The sequence below is a fragment of the Augochlora pura genome, chromosome 7 (genome assembly GCF_028453695.1).
Source record: "Augochlora pura isolate Apur16 chromosome 7, APUR_v2.2.1, whole genome shotgun sequence".
Classification (NCBI taxonomy): Eukaryota; Metazoa; Arthropoda; class Insecta; order Hymenoptera; family Halictidae; genus Augochlora; species Augochlora pura.
In genome coordinates, this window is record NC_135778.1 from 33,963,477 (window position 1) to 33,974,125 (window position 10,649).

The window sequence follows — 10,649 nt, forward strand, 5'->3', positions numbered from 1 at the left end:
CGCGAAATAAGGGCAAGACAACGAAAGCAGAGATTTCGAAGCCGGGGCTCTGGCAGAGTGCCACACACTCTCGCGGCAGCTAGCCGCCGAAAGAGCGTGGGAGTGGAATTCCCTGATTCTCGCGAGCCTTATTTTGGGAGCGGCTGGTTCAACCGCCCGGAAGCAGGACTTACAAATTTGGAGCGGTGGCCCATTTTTTTTCACCGTCGTTGCTCTGGCTCCAACTCAGCCGAATTCACCGGGCGATTCTCGGAAACCGGTCCGCCCACGCGTTCGTAGCCACCTTTCCCCCTGGTTCGCCTCCATTTCTCTGGAATATTTTTATTTTCTACGCTCTCGTATGTTTGCTCGTGTGTACACACGGGATACACGCCAGACTTTTCTCAGGACTTTCCCCTGCATCCGAACAGAGCGAGCTGTTTTTCCGAGCTCTGCTTTTCCGATCTGAACGATCCTCGACGGTGCCGCATTGAATTTCGCACGGCTCTCGATGCGCTATCAAATGACCTATCGATTTTCGGCGAGTCCACCTCCACGGTTTATTCGATTTTCATCTGATCCAACCCTGTTTGCAAATCGTGCCATCGCCTCGCTCCTGTTTCAGACGTGGTTTGTTCCTTTTTATTACCATTTTTTCAATTTTATAAATATAACATTGATAAGCGTGCGTCAGTAGCGTTTAGACTGTATATAATGATTTAAAGTTAGATTATAAATGCTATATAAATCACAAGAAACAAAGACCAATGCATAGACTTGGTCTAGAGGAACGAAATCCGTGAATTCCGAGCACCGTTTTAAAAATAAATATCTATTTATCTAGACGCGGCGACAATGCAAAAACGATTGAAGCAACTGCAGAGAAAAGCGTCGATTCTTTGGCCCTCTGTCGTCGATTGCGCGAGTTAGCCCGGCACAGTTTAATTTGCTCCGGGAATAATATTTTTACCATCGACCAGGAGAATCTCGTTGTTCGATTCGATAGAGAATCGATGGTGTCTAACGTCGTGTAGTAGATGCTGCGATTGAATACATGAATAGCTAACGGTGCCGATAGCGATCGTTGCAACACGTGAACGCCACCAAGAGACGGAGCCGGCAGTGGCAGGCCACGTAGGCAGGAAGTGATAGCGCGTCAACCTTCGTGCGATTTCTCACCTGTAGGTAACGACATTCCACGACGGATTGGCTTCGACCAGTCTTGTACAGATCCTCCATAACGCTTACCAAACGATGCCGATCGGTATAATAATAATCGATCGGTAGGATAGAAACCAGGTGGAACACGGAGCTCCGCGCGGTGGTTCTACGTTTCGCGGAAATTATAGGAATTCCCGGGCCGGTCGACGGAATCCGCGCAAAGGCGATCGCCGACGAGCAAATCGAAAGTAAAACGGACTCCTTTCTGGGGGAGAAGAAGCAAGATATTCCCCGCGCGTCACCATTTGCTCAGGAATTCCGTTCGGTAATTCATGGAGACAAAATCGTGCAATCCGAAGAGGATTCTGCGAAAAGAATGCCCCCGGACAGGGCACAGGAGGAACACGGCTGCTTCGCCGTCTTCTGGCGGTGCTTTGACGCTCTTTCTTTCGGTCGAATATCGGGGATTGTCTTTTTTAGTAGAAAACGATCGGAATCTTAATATATTAGGTGTAGATGCACGTTTTTAGAGGACGCCGCTGGCGACGTTACTCGGGAAACTGCTTTCTAGTATACCCCGTCGATTTTCCCCAACATTTTTCAGCCTCGCAACGAAAATTCGAATCGCGACGGCTTCGATCGAAAATCGGAGAACCGGCTTACCGGCTGCTGCCGCGGTTGCCTAGGTCGGCGGAAAAAATGTGGAGTTGATTAGACCGGGGGCTTCTTCGGGCGGAGAAAAAAAAGGAACGGAGGACGTCGAACGGGGAAGGCATGCGTGCCGCATGAATCGCACGCGTCCGCCGCACCTGAAACGAGAGAAAGAGGGCGGCCGAGGAGAGAGAAATAGAGCAAAGGGAATCTCTCCTCTCTCGCGTTTCGCCTCGCTTCGAGATCTCGCTCGCCTCGCATTCGCCTCCATTCAACAGGCCGCGGCCACGGGTTTCCAAACGACCGGCCGCTTCCTTGAAACCCTGAGGGGCAGGGTGCCCCGTGCTCCCGGTCCCGAAGGAGACCGCAGCTCGGAATACTGGTTCCCCATTCAAACGTTCTTGCGCCGCTGGCATCCTTCGATTGCCTACCAAGAAACTCCTTGATATTCCGCTGCCGCGCCGATCCAGTTCCTCTTGAAACGTTGATAATGCTAAAAGAAAGTCATGGGTCTCCCCGGTGCCGGCTCGGGGACCAGTCGGCCCAATACGATCAGCGAGCCTCGCTCCTCCCAAAACTACGTCGTAGCCTTTTTTCATGGTAAATCTTTGCTCCTGCGCCCCTCAGTTATCACAGTCGTTACGCTGAATCTTCATTCATTTCCACGACGTTTCGCAACATTGTTGCAAGATTCATCGTTCAGTTGGACTTGTTAATCCTTCGCGGTCGAGCAGCGATTCCGAGGCATCGGTCTGAAAAGTGCGAAGAAAACAGAAGATCAGTTTTGGGAACGTACCCCGGATGCATTTACCATTACTTCCAAAACAGGCGGACTATTTGAAAGGGTTCTATCTCTTTGAAAAAGTTTCTCGCGATCGCCGAAGACGAAAGCGCGGCGATGCTCTCGGATAACAGGTAGTGCGATCGCGACCGAGCGAAAACGCGGCGACGATACAGAGGAAAAAAGAGGATCCGGTGCAAAGCAGTTCTCCGAGGCTGTGTCAATGTGTCAGAGAGGTGGTTCGCCTGCCTTTTATGTTCACGTAATGTGGAACCGTACGGGCAGAGTGGGGGGCTCTCCCATTGGCGTATTCCACCCCTTTCCACATCGATTTGATTTCGGCGGATCCTCGCGGAGCTCCGCCTATATTTAGGGGCATAAAGCAAGATTGTTTTCTCCTCACCTGCCCAGCCAATCATCGTCGGCAATTCGTTTTACGCGCGCACAGCTGCTTGAACCGCAATTAAAAAGCCTTCGAGGAATCGGAAATCTTGGTGAGGGTCGGCCCTCGAAGATTCCGGTTGACGTCCGCGGGCGGTGCGGTGCCACCGGTCCGGCGGTCTTTATAGTTTTCTTTAACAATTAAGCTATTTATCGTCGCGTTTCAAGGCATTACGCACCCGTGAACGCCGGCGAACCGTTAGCAGCTTCAAGGCAACGATTACCTCATGGATCTCCGCGCGACGATAACTATCGCTGATCGACCCGTTGTCGAGATCGAGCCAGGTGAAAAATTGCGGGAAGAGCTGCGGCATTAATCAGTCGTCGATTTGCAATTGTGATTTCGTTATGTAAACAAGTTCAACGCTGCCGTTCCGTACGAACAAATTCCTTTTCATTCGAACACCGTGTATGCACCGATAAGGACGGGTTGCATAACTACGAAAAATGCTCGGAATCACTGCAATATTATTTCGCGCGGACACTGCGCGGCATGCGCTTCGCACAGTTTGCACAATGAATCACCATGTTTGGTGAGCAGACTGGATCGGCAACCGGTACGAGACTAGTCTGAGGAAGTCTAGTTGAAGTTAAGTCATCATCCGGCTCTCGTAATTCCAAAGGCGGAGGATGCGCGGAGTCCCATTGATATATCCACATGCGATGCCGCTGCATATGGCGCGACCGCAGGACGAATCCGACAAAAGAAAAACCGTCGGACAAGTTCTACAGTATTTTTACATTATTCACGGGGCCCGTTAAACTTGCCGTACATCCTCGAGGGTTAGGTATCGTAAGAGCTGGCGGAACCCAAGAGACCGGCGAGTCTTCCAGACCCTGCTTGTCCAGGGTCTAGCGACTGAATTATACAATCCGCCCCTAGACCGCTGAAACGGCGCACACGGCGCGGCGATAAAATTGCCGGGAAAGGGGTTAGGCAATGGCAGCGGCCGCGTTTAGAGAGTATCAACAGGTCCTCGGTCCAATCCTGTGGAAGCAGGTTACATGATCTTGTCAGTACCCAGTGAACCTGATCTCCCTCCGCCGCGAACAAGGTATCGGAGGGAAAGAACAACAGGTTCGGACACAGAAACCGGCGTAGTGGGGAGAGAAGGTAGAGCGAAGGAGAGCAAAGGACAACGAGATAACCTGGCAGCATGATCCGAGGGAGCGGGAAACCGACCCGGACGAGGAGCGAGCTATGGGAGCGCCGCGGCTGCGGGACGGAGAACGTCCATGATAAAGGGAGCCAAGAGAATAATAATAAAGAGACAAGGAAGCAAGATAATGTACGGCGCCGTGATGGCGTCCATTCATGCTTTTTACTCGTTGGACGGCCGAACCAATCTCGTCTTTCACCTTGCCTCATCTGCTTTTCTTCCTCCGACACCCTCTGCCATCTCTCTCTCTCTCTCTCTCTCTCTCTCTCTCTCTCTCTCTCTCTCTCTCTCTCTCTCTTTCTCTCTCGCGAGCGCGCGACAAATATTGCACGATGGCTTCGAACTTTGGGCGGGAACGCGTATAATTTGGAACGTAAATCGGCCGTTTAATTTGCACGGAAAGTTTCGCGTTAACTGGAAACGTAAGTCACTCTTGGGCAACGCGTCGGTCCAATAAGCATTAATCACTCGCGTGAACATGCATTATGCAGTAATTTTGCACAACATCCGCCGCGGCAGAAGAAAGCCAGTGAATGGAAAACAATTGCACCCACGTGCCGCGATAAAATGGCAACGGTAACGCGATATCAATTATCGCGCGTCCGACTTGTTTGTTGCTCCTATTGTGCCCGACGATTGCGCCCTGTCAAAAGGCGTGATCAACTTTCGAAAATCGCTAGTGCCTGGCGCAAGGAGATCACTGGCAAAGGGTCCGACTGTCTCATGCTCGTCTGCCAGGCAGGTAGTTCCAGGAAAAACGACATTTTTTCGGGCACCGTCGGGTGCAGCTGCAACCTTATGGGGGTCTTTGTCTTCGTCGGACCATCTGCGAAGCGGCCGGGCAAAGATGGTCCTCTCTCCGAGGATGGGAAAAGGAAAGATGGCGGTCGAGGGTGGGTGAGGAGGCGTCACGTGATCCTTCGGAGCCCTATAAACAACGCCGCGTCTACCCGGTACGATTTTCATCGTTCTCGTATGCGCTTTAACGAAATCGAACTCGCGCATCGGCATATTTTTTAAACAACCGTGGCCGTTGGCTGCCGTTATCGAGCCACGAATCTAGACAAGAAGCTCGGTGACTCGTCGCAATTTAACAAAGTCACCCGCAAATAAGATAAGGCAGATTGGACGACCAATCTATGGGTCGATACGATTTGTCCTTCTCCAATCGGTTGTTTTTCATCGCCAGATCACTCGATTATGAATCTAGAATATTACGCTTATAACAACGGTCACATTCTTTTTTAAGCAGATCCACGTTTTCGCAAATACATTCGCGCGGGTAAACAGCGCGTTGAAAAGTACGCAATACGTCTCGAATCACGATGTTGCTGTTTGAGAAGATTAGAATCGTAGCGGCGTAAGTCGCATTTTCCTTACTGCGAGAAACAAGATACGATATTATTGTCAATTCATAGTAACATTACGATTTCTTGTGTATTACGTTTTAAGAAGGTAAGCCTAAACTTTGCGATTCGATTTCAACTCTTGCGCGCGAACAACGATCGCCGAAAACAAAACGCGAAGAACGGTTTCGCGGGGATGCGCGTTTCAGCAAAGTTTCATCCAAAATCAGTGGAGATTTTATTTTCCCCAGGTTAGGAAGATTGGAAGGTCAGGTTAGGTTGTAGGTTGCAGTATCTGTCGGTGGAGGGTTGTGCCAGTCCAGGGTAGATCCTTGAGACAAAAGGGCCGTAAATTGCCAGGAAAAACGAGGATGTCGATGGTATCGTACCGGGGCGAGGTACTGCTGGGTCTCTCAGGGGTTTAACAGGACTTAGGGTGAGAACCGGCTCCCGGAAAAGAAAGAACAGGACGGAGTCTCTGACAAATAAGCTTGAGGAATTTTTTCGCCACGGTGGATCGTGCTTTTCGCCAATTTTCGTAGCATAAGTCCGAGGGAAAGGTGCGCCCATTGTTCTTAGGGAAGGACCCTCGAAGAATGCCGCCCCGAGGAATTGATCTCGCGGTCACGTCGTCGGAAATTCTTGATGATTAATAACCTTAACATATTTATACGATGACTTTACAATAAAATTGCTAAAAATTAATTTTTCTGTTGTTATTATAAGCAAGCGATACCTCAAGGGTATGAAAACTAAAGAAGGCAGAGGCTATTCGAAATGTCGATCGAATTATATACTATCGATCTACTGCACAAAATTAGCAGAACGTGGATATCTTTGTGGATTCCATGAAAGGGAGACTATAAGGGGTTAGCTGTATTAATTAACGTTTCAGAATGATCATTGGGGACTTCAGTGCTCAAATGATTAACTGTCACTGTCACTTCTCTGTACAATTATCTTGCTAGGAGATGTGGAGCACTGAAAGCAGTGTCACTATGGAAATAGAACTTCTGAGATCTTCGCTACTAAATTTCTGAGATTACGATTGAATTATACCAACATAAATTTAACTTAAACGGGTCTACTTAAATTTAACTTAACTTAACTTATCCAGCGAATGTTCGACTAGTATATTCTATTATTCATATTATTATTAACATCATTAATAGTACTTATATTCTGTGGAATAAGGTCACGATGCATGACAAATCGTCTCTCCAGATTTTTTCCTAGAATGCTTACCGAGAGGACGCAGTTGCACGGCACTTGAGTGTCTGTTTATGTTGGGACCGATAGGGTCTGCAGTCAGAATTTCTCCTTCGACGCATCACTACGGCAGTTCTGCTCGACGAAGAAAGACGCGCGAAGACGTTGTTTTTGTTGGAACGTTCGTGTAGATATACCGTTTAAGTTTATTAATCATTTAAATACGAATAATTCGGACACTCGCAATAGGAGAACAACAGAACGGTAGAACTAATTAAATTCATATTCATCATGTACGATATCGAGAATCACAGCCGACAGGAAATCCTCGATGGTATAATGGTACGTATCCCTAACGCAACAAGACTTACTAGAGACAATCGTAAAGACGACACCAAAAAGTATTGGTGGCTAGACACTAGTGACGACAGTTAATAAAGAATTTTTAATAAATTTTCACGTTTATTCGATTCTCGATAGTATAGTGGTTAGTATCCCTTACAACAAAACAATCACATACAATAACAATATTAGGTTCGATGTCCCCGAAATAATTTTTAAGCACAAGTTCGCAAACGCAGACTTAAAAGACAAACACAGAGACGATACAGATAAATACTGGTGGCTAGATTTAAACAATAGAAGTTAAATAACATTTAACACATTTTTTTTTTCTTACAATAAACAGTAAGAATAGCAATTGTTAAGTAGTTTTTAATAAATGTCTCCCGATAGTTGGTCCTCGATAGTATAGTGGTAGGAGTCGGACGTGTTTTACAACCGCTCCGCAGGTACCCGAGTAAAATAACAAGCGCGCATCTCCGCTGTAACAAACGCCGTACGACACGAAAAGGACGCCGCGTCGAAACCGTTAGAAAAATAGTACAAGTTACTACATCCCGAAGAAAACTGTTTGTATTTAACATTTTGTGAAGTGAAAATTCAAAATCAAACAATTAAAACTGAACAATTGAGTGTGAGTGTGACCCTCAAGGGGTTACGACCCCAGAATGTGAAACTTCCACGTGCCAGGAAAGTGATTATCAATGGAACGTGCCACTAGATCGAAGGCAGCCGTGAACATCTCGGACAAAAACACAGTGACAACGGACAGTGCGGTATTAACATCCTTTACAAAACAATCAATAAAAATGAAATCTAATTTTTAAAAAATAAACCCACAACCGAATATTATCCAAAGAAAGACCGGGCCAAAAACCGAAGCAACGCAAATAGACAATTTAACAGGACCGGAAAATATAATGAAGCCTTCATACGAAGACTTGATTCAAATTATAACGAACTTGAATAAAACGATAGAAAAACTCTCAAACCAACTGGTAGAAGAAAGAAACAAAGGACAGAGAGAGATAGTCACAGTTAAACCTGCAGCAGCAGAACCAACGCCACCCCTAGCAGGTACCGTCTAAACAACAAGAAATCCTCCAGCTTCGACGGAATTCCCAATATCGCGCTAAAAAACCTTCCTCCGTTATATATATATATCATTATACAATTCTTTTCAACAATTACTTAAACCATACATACTTCCCCACGGCCTGGAAAACCGACAAATTAATAAGTATAAAGAAGAAGGGAAAAGACGGTAGCGGCCCTTCAAACTACCGACCCATCAGCCTTCTTCCTAACATTAGTAAAATATTCGAAACCATCATTAACAACGCTATTAATTCTTTCTGTATTGCTAAAGACATTATTCCAGAAACCCAATTCGGATTCAAATACAAACACTCGACTGTACACGCCATATCGAAATTCACTTCAGACATCTGTTGGGCCAGAAATGCCGACGAATGCGTTGGTGCAATATGTATCGATTTAGAGAAAGCTTTCGACACAGTTTGGCTGGACGGATTATTCTTCAAACTCGCTAAAAAAGCATTCCCCCATCACCTAATTAAGATGATTTGGAACATGCTACGCGATAAAAGTTTCTATGTTGCAGACGGCGAAACCACCTCCACCCGAAGTTTCAAAATCATCAACGGACTCCAACAGGGCACCGTCAACTCTCCTATACTATTTAACATATTCTTAAGTGATTTACTGTACATGTACGGCCTAAACAGCGACGGTACCAAATCAGCCATAGTATTTGCAGACGACCTAATAATCTACAGCAAAAACACAAAACCATCCAAAATAAAGACCGAACTTCAGAATACTTTTAAACAAATTCAAGACTACTTTCACACATGGAAACTTAGGACTAACATAAACAAATGTGAAACAATTCTATTCCGTCCGTATATATCAAAAAATCTCAGACGCAAATAACGACGTACGCACTCACGGAACCAAATTCCATCTATACGATAACGACAGAAACTGTAAAATTCCACATGAAAACACCGTTCGCTATTTAGGCGTACATCTAGATTTTAAACTAAATTATAACCACCACGTACAAATACAAATCGACAAAGCTCAAAAGGCCTTTTTCGCACACAAACGTCTATTCTACTCAAAGGATCTTGACACCAGTGTCAAAATCCTTTGCTATAAAGCCTTAATCCGGCCTATCTTAACGTATGCATGTCCCACGTGGTTCAACATTAGCGCCAGCACGATGGAAAAATTAAGACTTTTTGAGCGGAAATGCCTTAGAGCTAGTCTAGGAAAATACAGGACCCCCGAATCCAACTACACCAAACTTTACAGCAACCGCAGACTTTACGAATACGCAAAAATCACAAGAATAGACCTATTCATCCTAAAATTAATTAGAAATCATTGGGCAAACGCGCGAAAAATTCATTCAAACAGCCTAATTTTTGGCTCAACATATCCCAACCCACTATACCACGACAGAACTAGACAAACTGGTTACACCCCCCCAGAATCATTTACACATCTAGATAAAACTGGCTACATCCAAAACAAGAACAACATTCCACTAATATACCACATTAATAGACAAACATATAACAAAAAAATCCTATACGACACGAACACACCATTAAACAGTCCAGATTTGCGTTTTAACACCAACCTATCAAACATAGACAAAAAAGATGTACACAGATTAAACACAAAAAAGTACTGGTGGTTGTAACAACACAAACTATTGTTAAAAAATTATGTAAAACAAATTAACAAGCTAACAGCAGAAAATCCTCGATAGTATAGTGGTCAGTATCTCCGCCTGTCACGCGGAAGACCGGGGTTCGATTCCCCGTCGGGGAGGATTTATTTTTTAATTTTTTTTATATTAATAATGATAATAATGTTTCAACATGACAACGGATGAAGACAATTAATTAACCTTTTATCGCTAGGTGTAGAAAAACGATATTGTGCGAACGTAACTGATCTAACTAAATTTGTCGACGAAATTTAATAAAAAAAAATGGTTTTATTAGCGGATTCTAAGATATGATTTTCGTTGCCCCGGCAAGAGAACAGCTGCGTCGATATTTGAGGATGCCATAAACTAACCGTTCCCCGTCGTCAAGGACCAGAGATCTGTCCCACCACTACTACAACCGTGCAGAGCACAGTCATTTCTTTGTAGTACCGTCATCGTAGGCGTAGATGAACGTTTCGAAGATTCTCTGCAAGCATAGTTTTCAGTTCGTCGAGTCTTATTAGTTTACAAAAACCATTTCTGAATGAACAATACGTCTTTTTCGATATTAGCGAGTGCAATTAGATGCATTGGTATCGCGCGATTGTTACGACACCCTGTGTACAAACAAAGTTGGCCACGTGACGCACGTATGTTTTGTGACGTCGAAGTATTCCCCTTCGTGGAACACGTTCGACGATAAAGCATGAAATTCGCTTGTAATTCGACGTATCGTATCGGAGTTTCTCGTAAATACAACAAGTATCAGCTTCGCGCGGTGACTCATTGGAGATAGCCGCGAAATAATCGGCGCCGGACTCGCAAAATGAAAA

The 10,649-nt window shown here is 45.4% G+C and overlaps 1 non-coding gene across 1 annotated transcript; it reads left to right on the forward strand.

Moving 5' to 3' along the window:
* The first annotated feature begins 9,863 nt into the window (after positions 1–9,863).
* On the forward strand, positions 9,864–9,935 carry Trnad-guc (transfer RNA aspartic acid (anticodon GUC)). Its single transcript has one exon. It is a non-coding gene; the product is annotated as a tRNA-Asp (tRNA).
* The last annotated feature ends 714 nt before the right edge of the window (positions 9,936–10,649 follow it).